Here is a 16,709-nt window from a genome sequence, read left to right as displayed (position 1 = left end):
ATGTTGTAGGATGGTCAAATGTCCTAATTGACTGATGATAAAACATCACGCTTTTTATTTCCCGCCGTACTTAACACCCACAGTCAATCACTTTACACCAGTTATTTTATATATACTTACAATCCCCAAAAATGTCCAATAATACTTATCTCAACACGGCAATCAAACCTGAGACTCCTTGCTCGACAATCAAACTTGCTATCCCTCGGCCAACGAGACAATAGTCTCTGTGAAGCTGAATATTTGTATCGAAATAGCTCGAATTGACTGGCGTCAGTCTAAAACGACTTGTAAACAGCCAAAGCTGTCTATTCTCTATTGAAGCACCCGTCTTTCAGTTCGTGTCTTGTTCGAAGTTTCAGGGTAAGCCAGCGAGCATAGAGAGTACAAAATATTCTCATGTTATATAATACATTTATCTTATATCTATTATATAAAAATAAGAGTTTTCCTTCCTGTCGCAATAACTTCAGAACGCACGAACTGATTTCCACGGTTTTGCATTCGTTGGAAAGGTCTCGTGCTCTGTGAGGTTCAAGCAAAGAACATTTTGGAAAAATTCAAGAGAAAAGCAGTAAGACAGGGAAAATCATTTTTCATATACAGCGCCATCTTTAATACAAAAATAAGCGAAGCCATCTGGTGCCAAAACGGAGTTCGCCGGGTTTGCATTTTATATAAATATATAATTCGTTGAATGAATTATTTATATCTGGCATGTTTATGTTTCATTAGATATTCTTACTTTTGTCTTCCCTTTCAAATATTAAAAATGTAATGTATCCGAAAACTGTAAAACTTCAAAGTTGTGAAAAAATTTAAATCGGTTGCAAAATCGTTCAATATTTTTCTTCTGCTTTTGATAATAATAGGAGTTATAATAAAGATAAATAAATAATAGTCAATATGATATTATGTTACACAGAAAAACCTAAATTATCAGAAATGTAACAAAAAAATAATTTATCAACACAATAATTCTTCGAAGAGAAAATAATAAAGCAATAACAATAATTTCTAGAACGTATGCCATTTATCTAGTCTCACATATTACAATCTATAAATCCCAGGTAAACACAATAATTTCCTAACTGGATTCTCTTGATAAATGTCTTTGTTTATGTCCTAGTATATAAGAAAGATAAATCTCGTAATGAATGTTCTTACGAAATGGAAAGATTTAATTTGTTATTTGATATACTGACTTATATTTGTATTATATTAAACTTGTATTTTAAGTGTGGGAGAACCATGCTTCGGCACGAATGGGCCGGCTTGACTGGAGTGATACGGCCTCACAGAAAACCGACGTGAAACAACGCTTGCGTTGTGTTTCGTTGTGTGAGAGAGGTTTAATAACTCCCCTTCTCAATCTTCCCAATCCCTGAATCTCCAACAAAGCTTTTCCAAACACCCAAAAGGCCAGCAACGCACTTGTAACGCTTCTGGTGTTTCAGGTGTCCATGGGCGACGGCGATTGCTTACCATCAGGTGATATGATCGTTTACCAGCTTATACCATTAAAAATATATTTTCTGGAGAAAGAGAGTAATACGATAGTCATAGTTATATTTAAGCTTAAAAATGTTTAAAGAATTTTGCTTCCAGGCTTATGAGAAGCGAACACCGTAGTTTTATGTTTATAAATGCAAATTTTTATGTTTATTGTTTTTAAATGGTGCAAATAAACTGTTTTTCTTTCTTTCTAGTTTAATTACAATTGCAACTCTAGAGGTATCACAATTACAGTGGAGGACAGATACGCCTGATTTTTTTATATATTTGTCCCACACTAGAATTTTCTCCTGTGTCGTGGATGCTTTTACAAACATACAATTTTACATACACATGACACCCAGACCCGAAACAACAATTTAATAATTTGTGGGTCACACAAAGAGTTGCTTCGTAAAAACAAACAAATCCTTGGTTCTTCTATAAATAAGTAAATATATAAGTCACAGAATAAAACTGGGAAAGACGGAGTAAGCACAAATTATAACTAATGTCGGGTACGACACATTTATTTCGGAACAAAAAACCGCTTTGCCGAGTCAACGGAAACGTTTAGGTCGGTAGTTGGTGGCCATTTATACGGACTTAAGTTTTTACAAAGGGTATAGGTATAGAGAATATTTCTTATGCAACGTCACGCCTTTTATCCCCGAAAGGGTAGACAGAAGTGCATATTACAGCATGTAATACCGCTTTACAATGTAGATCCATTTTTCACCATTAATGTTATAAGTCCCATGTAATAGGGGGTGAGTATATTTATTCTTTTTTTTTAAAGGTTGAGACACTAGTATTTCCTCCTGTGTCGTGGGTACGTTTACAAACGTACAAGTTCACATACACATGACACCCCGACTCGAACAACAGTTTGTGGATGACACGAAGAGTTTTTCCGTGCGAGAATTGCCTTAATAAAACTCTTCCGTTACGGAGTGATTGCCTGACAACGCACAAAGCTACTGGACTTATCAAGTTTATTTCTAATTGGACAATTTATTCGTATATATTTTCCTTAAGTTTTTGACTGCCAATAGAAAACTGTTCAAGGCAAATCTGTGACTGTCTCTGTGACCACCACGGCGTTCAATGTGTTAAGGAGTGTAGGGGAGCACTAAGATAGGATCCCTAAATCCCCATGGGAAGGTTCGGCATCCCGTTTCTTCCTTAGCTAGCAACTGCTTCGCAGAAGGAGGAGATCGCATCCTAGTCTTCGCTCCGCACCATGGATTGAACCAATGTCGGACGCGAGAGGTCGCCGTCGCTGAGCACATCCCTGAGAAGGCGGTGCTCAGCCCATACCGGGCATACGGCCACCTGTACACCAATATGTTTCAACGTGTCCTTCAGAGCGGTCACTAATGAGGCACTTGGACTCAACATTGATGATTATTCCAGTATGTAAATCCTCCAAAAGCAAGGCCTTGTTCGATCACAAAATTAATGACAGTTTCCTACACTAGGTAATTCATATCAGCAGAAGCTATTTGGTTTGCAAGTAAAGGCACAAATGTTTATACTTAAGCCGTTAATGATACAGCCAATGAAGCAGTGAAATTAATGCAAGATTTCCACGAAAAAAATCACACTTGATGAGGAACAAAAATAGTTATTAACATAGCGCACAGTAACACAGACTGAAATATTGACTGTAGAACAATGCCATTACAGAAGAAATTTTATATTAATATTATTTCAATTGGATAAATATATACAATATAAAAAATTTAATGTATAACATTAAAGCTAACTTAAAGTGAATTTTTACAATACCATACAACATACTAAATTTGACATCAAGTCGGCACGGGTTCCCGTTATCCGATACCAATGATATTTTTTATTTTAGTTATTATGGTCAAATAGAAAAAATATAGGGGTATGCGAAAAATCGCAAAGTAGTTTTGCCCTACTTGGCTGGGAATCCTAGTATAGGTATAGAGAGTATTTCTTATGCAACGTCACGCCTTTTATTCCCGAAAGGGTAGACAGAAGTGCATATTACGACGTAATACCGCTATACAGTACATGCACTTTTATCATTTAGCATAAGTCTCATGAAATATATTTATTCTTTTTTTTAAACGTTGGGATATAGTATTTCCACTGAAAGGTTATCGATTTCCTAAATTCCAATAATTACTTCGAACATAAATATATAAAGGTTGGCGTATCGTGAATAACTTATTTGACAAGGCAATGTCGCTACCGTCTCATTTCGGCCTCCGCTTAACTTCCAATTTCATTAGTTTCAATACAAAACGTCCAACATATCTTGACCCGACTGAACTGTTCAGCGAAGATATTCTATCTCTGTCGCTCTTTTGTAAAATGCTTATTTCTATCTCGTTCTTTTGCTAGGGTGTCTAACTTCAGAGAGGTCTGGTTATGTTAGTTGTTTAAATAGTGATAGGCTTGGACAGTCCTGCTGAAGTAATTGAATTGACAGATGTTAATTCGGTGGGACTGGGTAATCTTTTTGAACTGCACTCGGAATTTTGTCAATAGGAAGATGCCAAGTTCTATTGATTTAGTGGATTATTATTACGTGTATGGAATTCATCTTCACTTACATAGTATACAATACAATGAGAAGTCGCGTTTCTAAGTCCCTACCCCCTCTGTATGCCTAAATATTTTCAAAATTACCAACGTAGTATTTGCCCGTTGGGAATCGAACGGATCCCTTGCCCGGTAGTAGCATAGCGACAGCTCGACCAAGAGGAAGTTTTTATCTAAGAGCAAAGTTGTTCATAAACTATTTCCTACTAAATAACTAAGAGCCACTGAAAGGTTATCGATTTCCTAAATATCCAATAATTACTTCGAACATAAATATATAAAGGTTGGCGTATCGTGAATAACTTATTTGACAAGGCAATGTCGCTACCGTCTCATTTCGGCCTCCGCTTAACTTCCAATTTCATTAGTTTCAATACAAAACGGGGTATACAACACATCTTGACCCGTCTGAACTGTTCAACGAAGATATTCTATCTCTGTCGCTCTTTTGTAAAATGCTTATTTCTATCTCGTTCTTTTGCTAGGGTGTCTAACTTCAGAGAGGTCTGGTTATGTTGGTTGTTCTGTAGTGATGGCTTGGACGTCCTGCTGATGTCATTGACTTGACAGATGTCAATTCGGTGGGACTGGGTAATCTTTTTGTCTCGGAATCAGCCATTTTTGTTAGGAATGTTCTAGATTTGGTGGAAGAAAGGAACACGTGTATGGAATTCATCTTCACTACATAGTATATATAAAACAAAGTCGCTTTTTCTGTCCCTGTTTCCCCCTGTATGCCTAAATATTTAAGAACCATGCGAACCAAGTATTTGGTACTATTTTTTTTTAAACGAATTTTAAGCTGAAACTTTGTGTAGAGATTCTATTCAACATCAGGGCTTCTTGATGTATATGGGTACCGACGTTTTGTTACACGTTTATATCTGTATAGAAATCAATTGCTGTTTGTTAGTCTCGCTAAAACTCGAGAACGGCTCGACCGATTCGGCAAATTTTGGCCTAGAATTATTTGGGGAAGTCCGGGGAAGGTTTTAAAGGTGAGAAAAAAATGTTTGAGGCGGAACGAAGTTTAATAGGTCACCTAGTAAGTACTATAATTGTTTTTCCTTTTACAGAAAACCAATATTTATTTTTGAATACATAACCGAAACAACAACATCACGTACGTACATATGTAAAGAGTCAGTAGAATTTATAACTTTTTTTCGTGACTGGAATATATTCCAAAAGGGGTATCAAGGACCAAGATCCTGGTGACAAATCTCTTATAAATTACAATTTATTGGCCATTCGTGGAAACGTGAGACATTTTTTATGTAAAGTTGGGTAAATTCTTCCCCTTTTGGCCTCCCCCGATTACGGCTAAGCTAAATATTTTGAAAGCTATTAACTAAGATGTATTGATGCTCTCGGTTGAATACTTGTAGTTTAGTGTTTTGTTTAAGGTTATTTATTATAGTTTTTTGTTTTGACTGCCTCGTTGGTCGAGTGGTCGCAAGTGCGACTGCCGGACAAGGGGTCTCGAGTTCGATTCCCGTAATACTTTCCTGGGCTTTTTTCGGTTTTTCGAAAATTTCTCAGGAGTAGCACGGAGTCTGGAATTGTGCCCAGTATATGGCAATAGGCTTACCCCCTATTACATGGGACTTATAAAGTAAATGGGAAAAAGTGGGTGTAAATTGTAGAGTGGCTATACGTGCAGCAACCTCTGCCTACCCCTTGTGGGATAAAAAGGCGTGACGTTGCTTTTTTGTTTTAGCTTTCTTACTGAGTGTAATATGTTTTAAGTGTGTTATTATTCCGTACTAGATATGTTTACAATTGTTTTTTTACATATGTGTTCGCATCGTGTGGCACTGACGCATGACTTTTCTGGCCTTGGGTGAGGTGAGAAGCAGTGTCAGACTCTTATTGACTAAATACCATTTCATTCCTACTACTATTGTTTGAGCCGGAGCCCCGGTAAACCCGCTAAGTAGACCGCAACTTCTTGCTTATTTATTATTTTAAATTGTTGAGCGTTTTAATGGAGTAAAAGAGTTTGTAAACTGCACAGGTCTGGCACAGTAGCCAGCCAAGGTTTTTATAAATACTCATATTATGGATTCATCACATAATATCATCATTCATAATGTACTGGCTTAAGCAGTAAAATTACGCATGTTTTTTAAATTACTAACAAATAAAATGGTTCTGATTTCTTCTTTAAAAAAGCTATAAGTATACCTACCTGAAAATAAACACAACCAGTACTTATTTACTTAAGTATTTTCAATCCCCAAAATGACCTAATATATTCGTTGTATACACCTAAATATCTTCAAAACTCACACATACCCACACATATTTGCTTGTCGCATATTTTAGTCTTATAATCTGCTTAAATTGGAACGCTTGAACGAGCGATTGGCAGGGATAACGCCGTAGTCACGACGCTCGAGCGGATTACAGTCTCTATTGCTCTCATATCATGTTAATAAGCGCTTACCGACGTAAGCTGGAGCTACCGATCACTTGTATAGACTTATGAGTAGCGCTCAGCTTAGCATGCGCTAATATTGCCACTTAGATTATTATATAATGCGAAATTAACTTAGTTTTTTTCGTTTTTAAATTTTGTTTATCGAGTAAATACTATTATGTAATAGAAAATCAGACAACCATCAACATTACCTAACAGGATATATAAAACTATGACTGCACGGTTAGTGCGGTGGCTGGGTGACCTGCTACCACGCAACGTTTAGCGGGTTTGTTCCCCGCACGGAACAACTTTTTGTGTGATCCACAAATTGTTGTCTCGAGTCCGGGTGTCATGTGTATGTGAACTGTATGTTTTAAACGCACCCACGATAGGAAATAGGCCTTACAGAAAACCAACGTGAAAGAATGCTCGCGTTGTGTGTGTGAGGTTACTGGAGGCCCAATTACCCCCTTCTCAATCTTCCCAAACCCGATTCCTCAACAACTCCTAAATTCCTAACCCCCAAAAGGGCGGCAACGCACTTGTAACGCTTCTGTTGTTTCAAATGTCCATGGGTGGTGGCGATTGCTTACCATCAGGTGATCCGTCTGCTCGTTTACGTTTTTTAATGTTTCCTTTTTTATGCTTATAGCATTTTTATGCTTATACCATAAAAAAGAAAACATTTCAGGTTTAGCTTGCAGATGTATTACATAATACAGCAATAATGTCCAGCTCAGTTATGTAACTGTACTGTATACTCCATTTAGCTTAAAACTTTTTATCCATACCAGTTTGGAATGTAGCCAACAGTTCGCCGAAACTATTGACAAACAAACTTACACTCAGATATAGGAACAAATGCTCATATCGTTGGGTAATTCCATTGGATTAAATCAGTAGGACGATAGTGAAAGTATGAAAATGTAGATGATCATCATATCGACGGTTAAAAGGAAATAAGCGACATTTTGGTCAAAAATGAGTTTATTATGCTATCCTACGTAAAATTTTCCGCTCTTTCGAATGCGCTTACTCTCATGGCTCTACGATGACATTTTTGTTAGTAACAACATTTTCTTAGTATTCTTTCGAAGACAGACGAGTTTAAACGGCTCTCCTGAACATTTCGTTTTTTGTCGCTTATACCCTATTTCCTTTTAACCGTCGATATGTACATTTAGTAGTCTTAGCAGCAATTCCATCTTGATCCGGAGCTGCGGACTACCTAGCGGGTTTACCGGGGATCCGGCTCGAAAAGCAGGAGTAGGAACGGGGTGGTTTTTAGTCAGTAAGAGTCTGACACTCCTTCTCGCCTCGCTCAGGGCGGGAGAATTGTAAAAGACATTGCATGATTTTCCCCCGATATTTAATTGTTCTGTAAAATTAGTACGAATTTGCGTTGAACGAAAAGGAAACAAAAGCGTGGTCGGCCCTCTGATTGGCCGGCGTGAATGAACCAACCAATCAGAGTATAGCAAACACTTTTTTTTAGGAGGCAAACGAGCAGATGAATACCCGCAACACCAGAGGAGTCACAGGTGCGTTGCCGGCCTAACTCGTACTAAGGGTAAAATTTCAAGGGAAAAGCAGGAAAACAGGGAAAAATCAAAGGGCGAAACGGAGTTCGCCGGGTTTGCTAGTACCTTTTACATAACTACGTATATATTAAACGTTTAATTTTGACCAGAAACCTTACAGTCACTATTATGGTAGCAGGTGGTCGAAGCAACTTGCGAATTTTACCAATAACTTTTTTATTAGTTCGTAACCTATGTTCTATAATAAAAATATCCCAAACGTTGCAACATTTTATTGTTCAACGAATCGTATACGTTTGTTTTATGTTTTGCGTTGTTACATTAAATAAAGTTTAGCATTTGTAACGGTTCGGCAAGTAGAAACCTTTTTAAACGATTTCAAGAAAAGGATGTTCTCAGTTTGACTTGTATCTGTGTGTGTTTGTACGCGATTATCTCGCGTTTATCTGAACCGATTTTGATGCGGTATTTTTCAAGGTTGCAGGGACATGATTGAAAAAACTGGAAGTCATAAAGAAAATTTAAGGCAACCCCTTTAAAAAACGGTTTATTATCTTAAGAACCTTTGACAGTTTATTCTACAAAAGAGGATTTTATATAATCTCTACAGAATCTGTACAAGAACTATTTATTTATCTTCATTTCATTCGTTCATTTTTGTTCACGAAAGTAATATGTAGTATGCAATCTGCGAAGCTTTTTCGTTCGTTCGCTTGTTCGTTGAATTAGAGTGGCTCCCTGGTAGCCTGCATTTAAAATTTTATCTAAGAGTAGGTACTAATGCGGTCTTTGACCGTCATTCACAAATGTGTAGTAGTGTAGTGGCCTCTTATGACACCCACGGGAAGAGCGGCGCTAGTGACAAAAGTATTCTACTCTGCTCACTACACGGAATGGTACCCTGACCTTAAAGGACCTTAGAACAGCTTACTCATCACAATTTTCTCAAACCCTAATATTTTACTAGAAAAAAGGTTTCAAAGATGTCCGTCCCAATTTTCCTTTAACCGAAAGTGTATTTATTGGAAAGGTCGAAAATAAATCATAATAAAGACCTCTATAATCATTCCACTTCTGGTATTATTTTCTTACTTATCTTCCGAGTATAGAAAATTGATACTTTTGACCTTTTTTATACTCATATCGGAGAAAAATCCATTTTCTTCTTTCTGTATGTTTACGTAATACTTTATTTATAATTCGACTGCCTCGTTGGTCGAGTAGTCGCAAGTGCGACTGCCGGAGAAGGTGTCTCAGGTTCGATTCCCGGGTCAGATTTTTCAGTTTTTCGAAAATTTCTCAGTAGTAGCACGGAGTTTGGAATTGTGTCCAGTATATGGCAATAGGCTCACCTCCTACATTACATAGGACTTATATGTAACTCAAATGCTAAAAGTGGATGTACATTGTATAGCGCCTCTGCCTACCTCTTTGGAGATAAAAGGCGTGACGTTGCTTTTTTGTAACTTTTTAACCACAACGATTTTTCCTGTGTCTGTATATCGTTGCGTTTCATCATCATCATCATCAGTCGGAAGACGTCCACTGTTGAACAAAGGTCTCCCCCTTAGTCCCGTCGAACGACAAGCCGCCACCTCCATCCACTAGCTTCTCGCCACCATGACGATGTCGTCGGTCCACCCAGCGGGACCTAGCCCACGTTATAACTTCCAGTCCGCGGTCACCACTCGATTACTTTCCTGGCCCAGCGGCCATCAGTAGTTGCATTTACAAAAATACACATCACGCCCAGACGAAGAACCAACAATTTGTGGATTGCACACAAACAGTTGTTCCGTGCGGGAATCGAACCCGCTACATGTTGCGCGGCAGTCGGTTGTTCAGCCATCGCGTAATTTATTTTATTTATTTACTAGCTTTCCGCCCGCGGCTTCGCCCACGTGTAATTCGGTTATATATAGCGTTTTTTAATGATCTCGACAGGGCTTTTTTTTCCACAGGCTGAAATCTTGTTACAACTGGAATTAAATATAGCCTGTGTTACTCAGGGATGATGTAGCTTTTAGCTTCGGTAGAGTATACTTTCAAGCTGGTCCCGTTGTTACCTAGTCAGGATCTGATGATGGTATTCCAGGGAAATCAAGGGCAAACCTCAAATTTACAGGCAATTACGTTTTTGACAATTTCATAGATCTGTTTAAGTATTTGCGTCTGATAGTCATCATCTCATGAGAATGAGCTGATGATGGAAGGTACAACTCCTCAACGGTTAGGAGTTGAAAGAAAATTCTTACGAAGTTATACGTACATGTGAGGCTATTAGGTTGACCTGATAATAAAAAGTAAATCTCATTAACGTTAAGAATTTAGGTGAAAATGGATGCGGACAAATTCCGTCTCTTCACTTGTTTCCTTTTAGCTGTTTGTATGGGTAGTGTTAACACAAAATAGGGATTTAAAGGCGTGATGTTATTAATGTTATGCATGTATGTACATAATTATGTATGTTAAAGAGACGACTGAAAGTTGTCATACAAAGTCTTTTTTTAAGGATGGGAAATCATCAAATGACCTCTCCCGCTCTGGGTGGAACGGAAGGGAGTGTCAGACTTTTACTGACTAAAACCCACCTCGTTCCTTCAGTTGCCCTTTGCGTTCCGGGGCCACGGTATCTCGTTAGAACTTTCCCGCAGCCCCGGCTCAGTTTATCCCGTTTCCCCCCTTGGGGGTTGACATTTCAAAAATCCCTTTTTAGTGCTCACTTATGTTACTAAAGGAACCTCTGTTCAAAATCTCAGACTCCTATACCGAGCGGTTTCGGCTGTGCGTTAATAAATCAGTCACCCAATCGCACCCCCTAAATCACGATTGGAGGGTAGTTTGAAAAAACTTATAATGTCAAACATATTTACTTGCCTATGTACGTGTTCATGCCAAGTTTCAAGTTTATAAACCCAAGGAATAAGATTTTTCATAGAAACGTTTTTACCCCTTTTCCCCCCCTGGGGGTTGAATTTCCAAAATCCTTTCTTAGTGCTCCCCTACATATCCCAAGGAACCTACATTCCAAATTTCAGCTGTCTACGACCAGTAGTTTCGACTGTGCGTTGTCTGTCAGTCAGTCACTCAGTAACGGAAGAGTTTTATATATATAGAGTTTATTTTACATTTTATGTATATTATACAAAGGTGGACTTAATGCCAATTTGGCATTCTCTAACAGCCAACCTTGGGGTGATGCAGAGAGACAATAGTAGGTGTAACAACAAGCTTATGTTGAAATATATAAGGTAACCTAACCAAATAAGGCCTACCTTATTTTTATTACCGCCTAGCTCGTAGGTTTAAAATGACAATGGGCTGATAATTTCAAAATCTTATATTTATTTATTAAACTTTGTAATAATGGAATCAAAATGGCTTTAGAAACAAAAATTACAATTTTATAAACACAAATAACTAAAGTGTCACTTTGGCCTTATTGGGAACCCTATGTCTTAATAAGGCCTCAATAAAAACTAGTAAGTATTCAACTTCTTAATTATAACAAAACTTTGTCAATGCTTATAATAAATGTAATGAGATCTTATTAATAAATTTTGGTCATTATACATCAAGCTAAACGAGTTTCTCATCATGTAATACCCAGGTAACATCGGTACCCCAGCATCAGTCAGACGAATGAGAATAACTTCTTATTCTGTAGCCAATTTAGCGACCGACCTAGCTTTCGTGTAGTGGAAATCACTCTTTAGAGGATGCGTACTTCTTTGGAAGTTATATCTGGCTGCAGCAGCCTACCGGGTAAAACAGGGTGCATAAAATTCGAAGGGTGATTAGATACTATGAAGAATTTCCCGATATCCATTCACCCTTTTTCTGTATCTATTCACCCCGTTTACCCCTTTCTACCATTTTAACAGCGTTTTCCATCTTTTGGAAAATCCATTGGCTTTCTTTTTGACAAAAGCTGGTCATCCGTTATCTATGAAATTACTGAAAAACAACTATGCCGTAATAAGGCCTACACGTTTTTTTTGTAGGCTTTATTAGGGCATGGCACATAGGTAAACAAAAAAACGATTATATGAAATACGCCGATATTATAGCTATTTCACTAATGTGAGGAGATGGCTAAATGTATAATTGTCACACAGACAAAACACGGCACGTCGTATACTGATAAATATAAAAATACTAACAGTTTACGCTACTCGAATTTTATAAAAACTAAAGTGCGCTCCACATCGTGATTGTTTTCGTCTGTAGGTTCCAACATAATCGCGGCACGGGTTGCTTGCTGTGCTCAAATTAGTTAAGTAATGTGCATGCACACTTCTACAAACTTTGGCGACCATTTGACATCGGGAAGAGGGAAATTTTCAAAATAGGCTTTATTGGGGCATAGGCCTTATTTGGTTAGGTTACTATATATACACAATAAAGTTTATAGATATACAAGAATAGCTGTACAAGATATTAGTGTATTTAACAGCGGATATTAGTTCGTTGGTAAAGGCGTTATATTATTATATTAGTATTCAGTGCGGGTGCCATTGCTAACCCAAACTACATCTGCAACGCAGTAACTGCAGAGGTTTTATAAACTTTTTGGTTAAATTTCGACTTTCTCGTATGGTCGGGAATACAATTTTCGAACAAAATAAGATGTATTTAGACAGAAAGTGGCAAATATTTTTAGGTTTTCAGAGAGATTCACAGTAAGATTAATTTTCAATTTAACACCATGAATGGTAAAATAGCAAAAAAAAAAAAAATCGCCCGATGATAAATGATAAATGATAAATGATATTTATTTCTGTAAATAGATTATAAGATAACACTTTTACACGTCAATATTTCAAATAGCTAGATGAGGCCGGCATTTCCTATCCGACTACTCTGAGAAGAAATGCCGAAACAAACTCAGAGGTCATAGTCTCTTTTAAAGTCCAGACAATATCAATTAGAGATGTCGGAGAACCGTGCAAGTTTATTCTGTAGTGGTCTTTTGAGGAAAGAACCACAGCAGTTTGAGCGGACCTGTTCAGATGGCAGCACGCATGTGTCAGTTTACAATTGGCTCAGCTGACGGCTGTTGCTGAATGATCCGACGAACAATACCAACCAAAAGAACATTTGGGTAGGCCACACAAATGCTCACACTGTCAGAATATAATTAACTAAAAGTGAAATGACTAGGCAAACTCTCGCACGGTCCTCAAACTAACAATTTTAAAAATAATATGTTAAAAAAAATATCGAATGATATTAATGTATATCATGTCAAATTGTATAAAAATGTAACTATATGTTACAAACATGTCAACATGACCTGTGTGGACATTATAGCGGCTCACTCCCAAGCCTGACTATCATCTAAGTAGTCTTTAATTTTATAAAAAGCTTTACTGTACAGTTTTTCTTTAATAACATTTTTAAATTTATTCAGGCTCAAACTTTGAATATGGCTGGGAATTTTATTGTAAAAGCGTATGCATTGACATCTGAATATACATCTGGTATGCAATCACCGCCGCCCCGCACACTTGAAACACCAGAAGCGTTACAAGTGCGTTGCCGACCTTATGGCGGTTAGGAATTTAAGGGTTGTTGGGGAATCGGAGGTTGAGAAGATTGGAAAGGGGGAATTGGGCCTCCTGTAACCTCACTCACACAACGCAAGCGTTGTTTCACGTTGGTTTTCTGTGAGGCCGTGGTATCACTTCGGTCGAGTCGGCCCATTCGTGCCGAAGCATGGCTCTCCCACACATCTACACGAAATACGATCTTTGCTTCCGTATAAAACAAAAAGAAAAAAAAAATCGTTCCATTCCAATTTCAAACTATGAATGACAGTGACAGTTGACGTTTCCATTGTCGATCTCAATCAATCTTTGTTAGACGTTCTTTGGAGATTCATTTTAAATGGAGACGAATTATTTTGGATTTGTTTGTATACGACAAGGGTTTTGAATTAAAAGTTAAGGCCAAATTGGCTTTCAAAGAAATGTTTTGTTTCTTGTACAGTCGGTTGGAAAATTGCTTTACCATTCAACGTTGTTGTGTTAAAAATTTTGTGGGTGACTGTATGTCAATGACCGGTAATTATTTCTTTTTTTTCCGATTAAAGGGGTTGGTTTGCGATTTTCAACCTTAATTTTATTAGAATTAAGGTTGAAAGTTTGGAATTAAGGTTATGTTTAGTGATAAGCTCCTCTCTTACGACAGTCATATTAAGGGTGCTTTTCTACGAGATGTGCTATGTAGCTAAACTGTGAAATTATGTGACTGTTTCTACTGATACTAAGTTATATAGCTGCGCGAGGAAGATGCGCAGCTCGAGTATGCGATGTATCGATAGTAGGGAAGTCATCCATAGCACGCATCTTTCGTGTGTTGTAATTTTTACGCTGTTGTGTAAAAACTAATTTCATTTTCTTTTGTTTCAGATGAAATAAAAGCCCTTTCAAAAATAGTGTTACCAATATAAACGTAAAAAATAAATAAAATATATTTACATTTTTAAAATAAATCCATTGACAATAAACTAGGCCAAATCGTAGTTTCAAAAATAGAATCTATTTAAAAAAAAAATTCATATTTACTTTATTAAAAAAAATAACGGTTAAAAATCGAACTAGTGATTGCAATTAAACAATTATTTTTCTATCGATTGTTTCGAGTATCGATTATAATAAAAAAAAATATATCGATAGTTTCAAATATCGATTACAAAGTAATAACAAATTAAAATTAAAGTGATATTTTTGTGGATAAAATTTTTGCTAAAATGAGTATCGATTCAAATTCGTCGGCCAATAAACGGTTTAATTTGGAGAGGGCTACTAACTTCATGAGGCAGTTCCGTGACCCTGATTCTCGAGAATTGAAGAAGTTATCAGCAAACCAGTTCATGGAGGTCTGGAGCCATTACGACAGGGACGGTGAGCATTTACTTTATTATTTTATTTGTTTATTTAAACACCAACAGCACAGTCACCCACATATTCAATTAACATAACCAACAAAATTATGACATTTCAGTAACCATGCAAATAACAGGTATGCATAACATTTTACATATGTTATTATGTATTAACTTTAAGTATATTTTCTCTTATTTATGTTATAAGCCGTTACAGCAGACGGATCACTTGATAGTAAGCAATCGCCGCCGCCCATGGACACCCAAACACCAGAGGCGTTACAAGTGCGTTGCCAGCCATTTGTGCGTTAGTAATATAAGGACTGTTGGGAAATCGGGTTGTTTGGGAAGATTGGAAAGGGCTTTTTATGAATTTTGGACAAAATTAGGTTGGAGTCAACCCTGAGTCTTAACCAGATTCAGCAGAAAAATCTGTATTTTACATGGGAATGACTGCCATCTTACTTTAGTAGCTCGCGAATGGGAATTTCACATCTAGACACGAGGCTGCGTGTCAAATCAAGTTCAAGCAAAGGAACTAGCTTTTTTTTTGAGGGTGGATAATCATCCAATTACTTCTCTAGCCTTGGGCGAGGCGAGAGGGAGTGTCAGACTCTTACTGAAAAAACCACCTCGTTCTTACTCCTGCTTTTCAAACCGGAGCCCCCAGCTGGCCAGCGCCGAGTGTAAATTTTACACAAACCATTTGGTGCCACTTTTACTCCTGCATAACTCAAAACCTATCTAACGTAAACACATGAACTACGTAGTAGCAACGTCACGCCTTTTAGCCCCAAAGGGGTTGGCAGAGGTGCTCATTACGACACGTAATGCCGTTACATAATGTACACCCACTTTTAACCATTTATGTTAGAAGTCCCATGTAATAGGAGGTAAGCCTATTGCCATCTACTGGACACAATTCCAGATTCCGTGCTACTACTCAGAATTTTTTTAGAAAACCGATAACGGCCCCGTAATACTTTGCCCGACCCGGGAATCGAACCTGAGACTCCTTGTACGGCAGTCGCACTTGCGACCACTCGACTAACGAGGCAGTCATAAACTACGTGTGTTTAATCATGTGCATAAGGACAACTAGAAGCCCAAATTTCAAGTTCCGGTTAAAGTTACGTTTTTAATCGACCTTTATTATAAGTGGAAACTGACAGCACTAGAAGGTCTATTAATATACCTCGGATATCTTCTTTGGGATGGCAGTTTTGACGTCATACATACATCTTCAAATACTTTCGGTTTCTCCTCAAGGACCGCCCACGTGACAAGTTTCCGCCTTACAAAAGTTTCCCAAAGGTCTTGGGACACGAAACATCCGTATATCAGTTTGGGTCGGAGACAAATATGTAGTTTCAAATACCTATTTATGGATAAATAACATGAACTGCCTCGTTGGTCGAGTCGTCGCAAGTGCGACTGCCGGACAACTCGGGTTCGATTCCCAGGTCGGGCAAAGTATTACTGGATTATTATCGGTTTTTCTAAAATTTCTTAGTAGTAGCACGGAGTCTGGAATTGTGGCCAGTATATGGCAATAGGCTATCCCTATTACATGGGACTTATAACATAAATAGTGAAAAGTGGGTGTAATTTGTATAGCGGCATTACGTGTCGTAATGAGCACCTCTGCCTACCCCTTCGGGAAGGGAAGATTGGCAAGGGGGATAATTGGGTCTCCTCACTCACGCGACAAAATACAACGCAAGCGTTGTTTCACGTCGGTTTTCGGTGAGGCCGTGGTATCACTGCGGTCTAGCCGGCC

General features: G+C 37.8%; 1 long non-coding RNA gene across 1 annotated transcript in view; it reads left to right on the top strand.

Moving 5' to 3' along the window:
- LOC126911130 (uncharacterized) overlaps nt 1–16,709 on the top strand; it is a 61,808-nt gene that overhangs the window by 29,625 nt on the left and 15,474 nt on the right. Inside the window, exon 2 of the long non-coding RNA XR_007705693.1 lies at nt 14,454–14,948. This is a non-coding gene — a long non-coding RNA (uncharacterized LOC126911130). The remainder of the gene's footprint in view (nt 1–14,453; nt 14,949–16,709) is intronic.

Source organism: Spodoptera frugiperda, chromosome 10, assembly GCF_023101765.2.
Source record: "Spodoptera frugiperda isolate SF20-4 chromosome 10, AGI-APGP_CSIRO_Sfru_2.0, whole genome shotgun sequence".
In the NCBI taxonomy this organism is placed as follows: Eukaryota; Metazoa; Arthropoda; class Insecta; order Lepidoptera; family Noctuidae; genus Spodoptera; species Spodoptera frugiperda.
The sequence above is the reverse complement of the archived record's forward strand: the minus strand, read 5'-3'. Positions and strand labels throughout refer to the sequence as shown.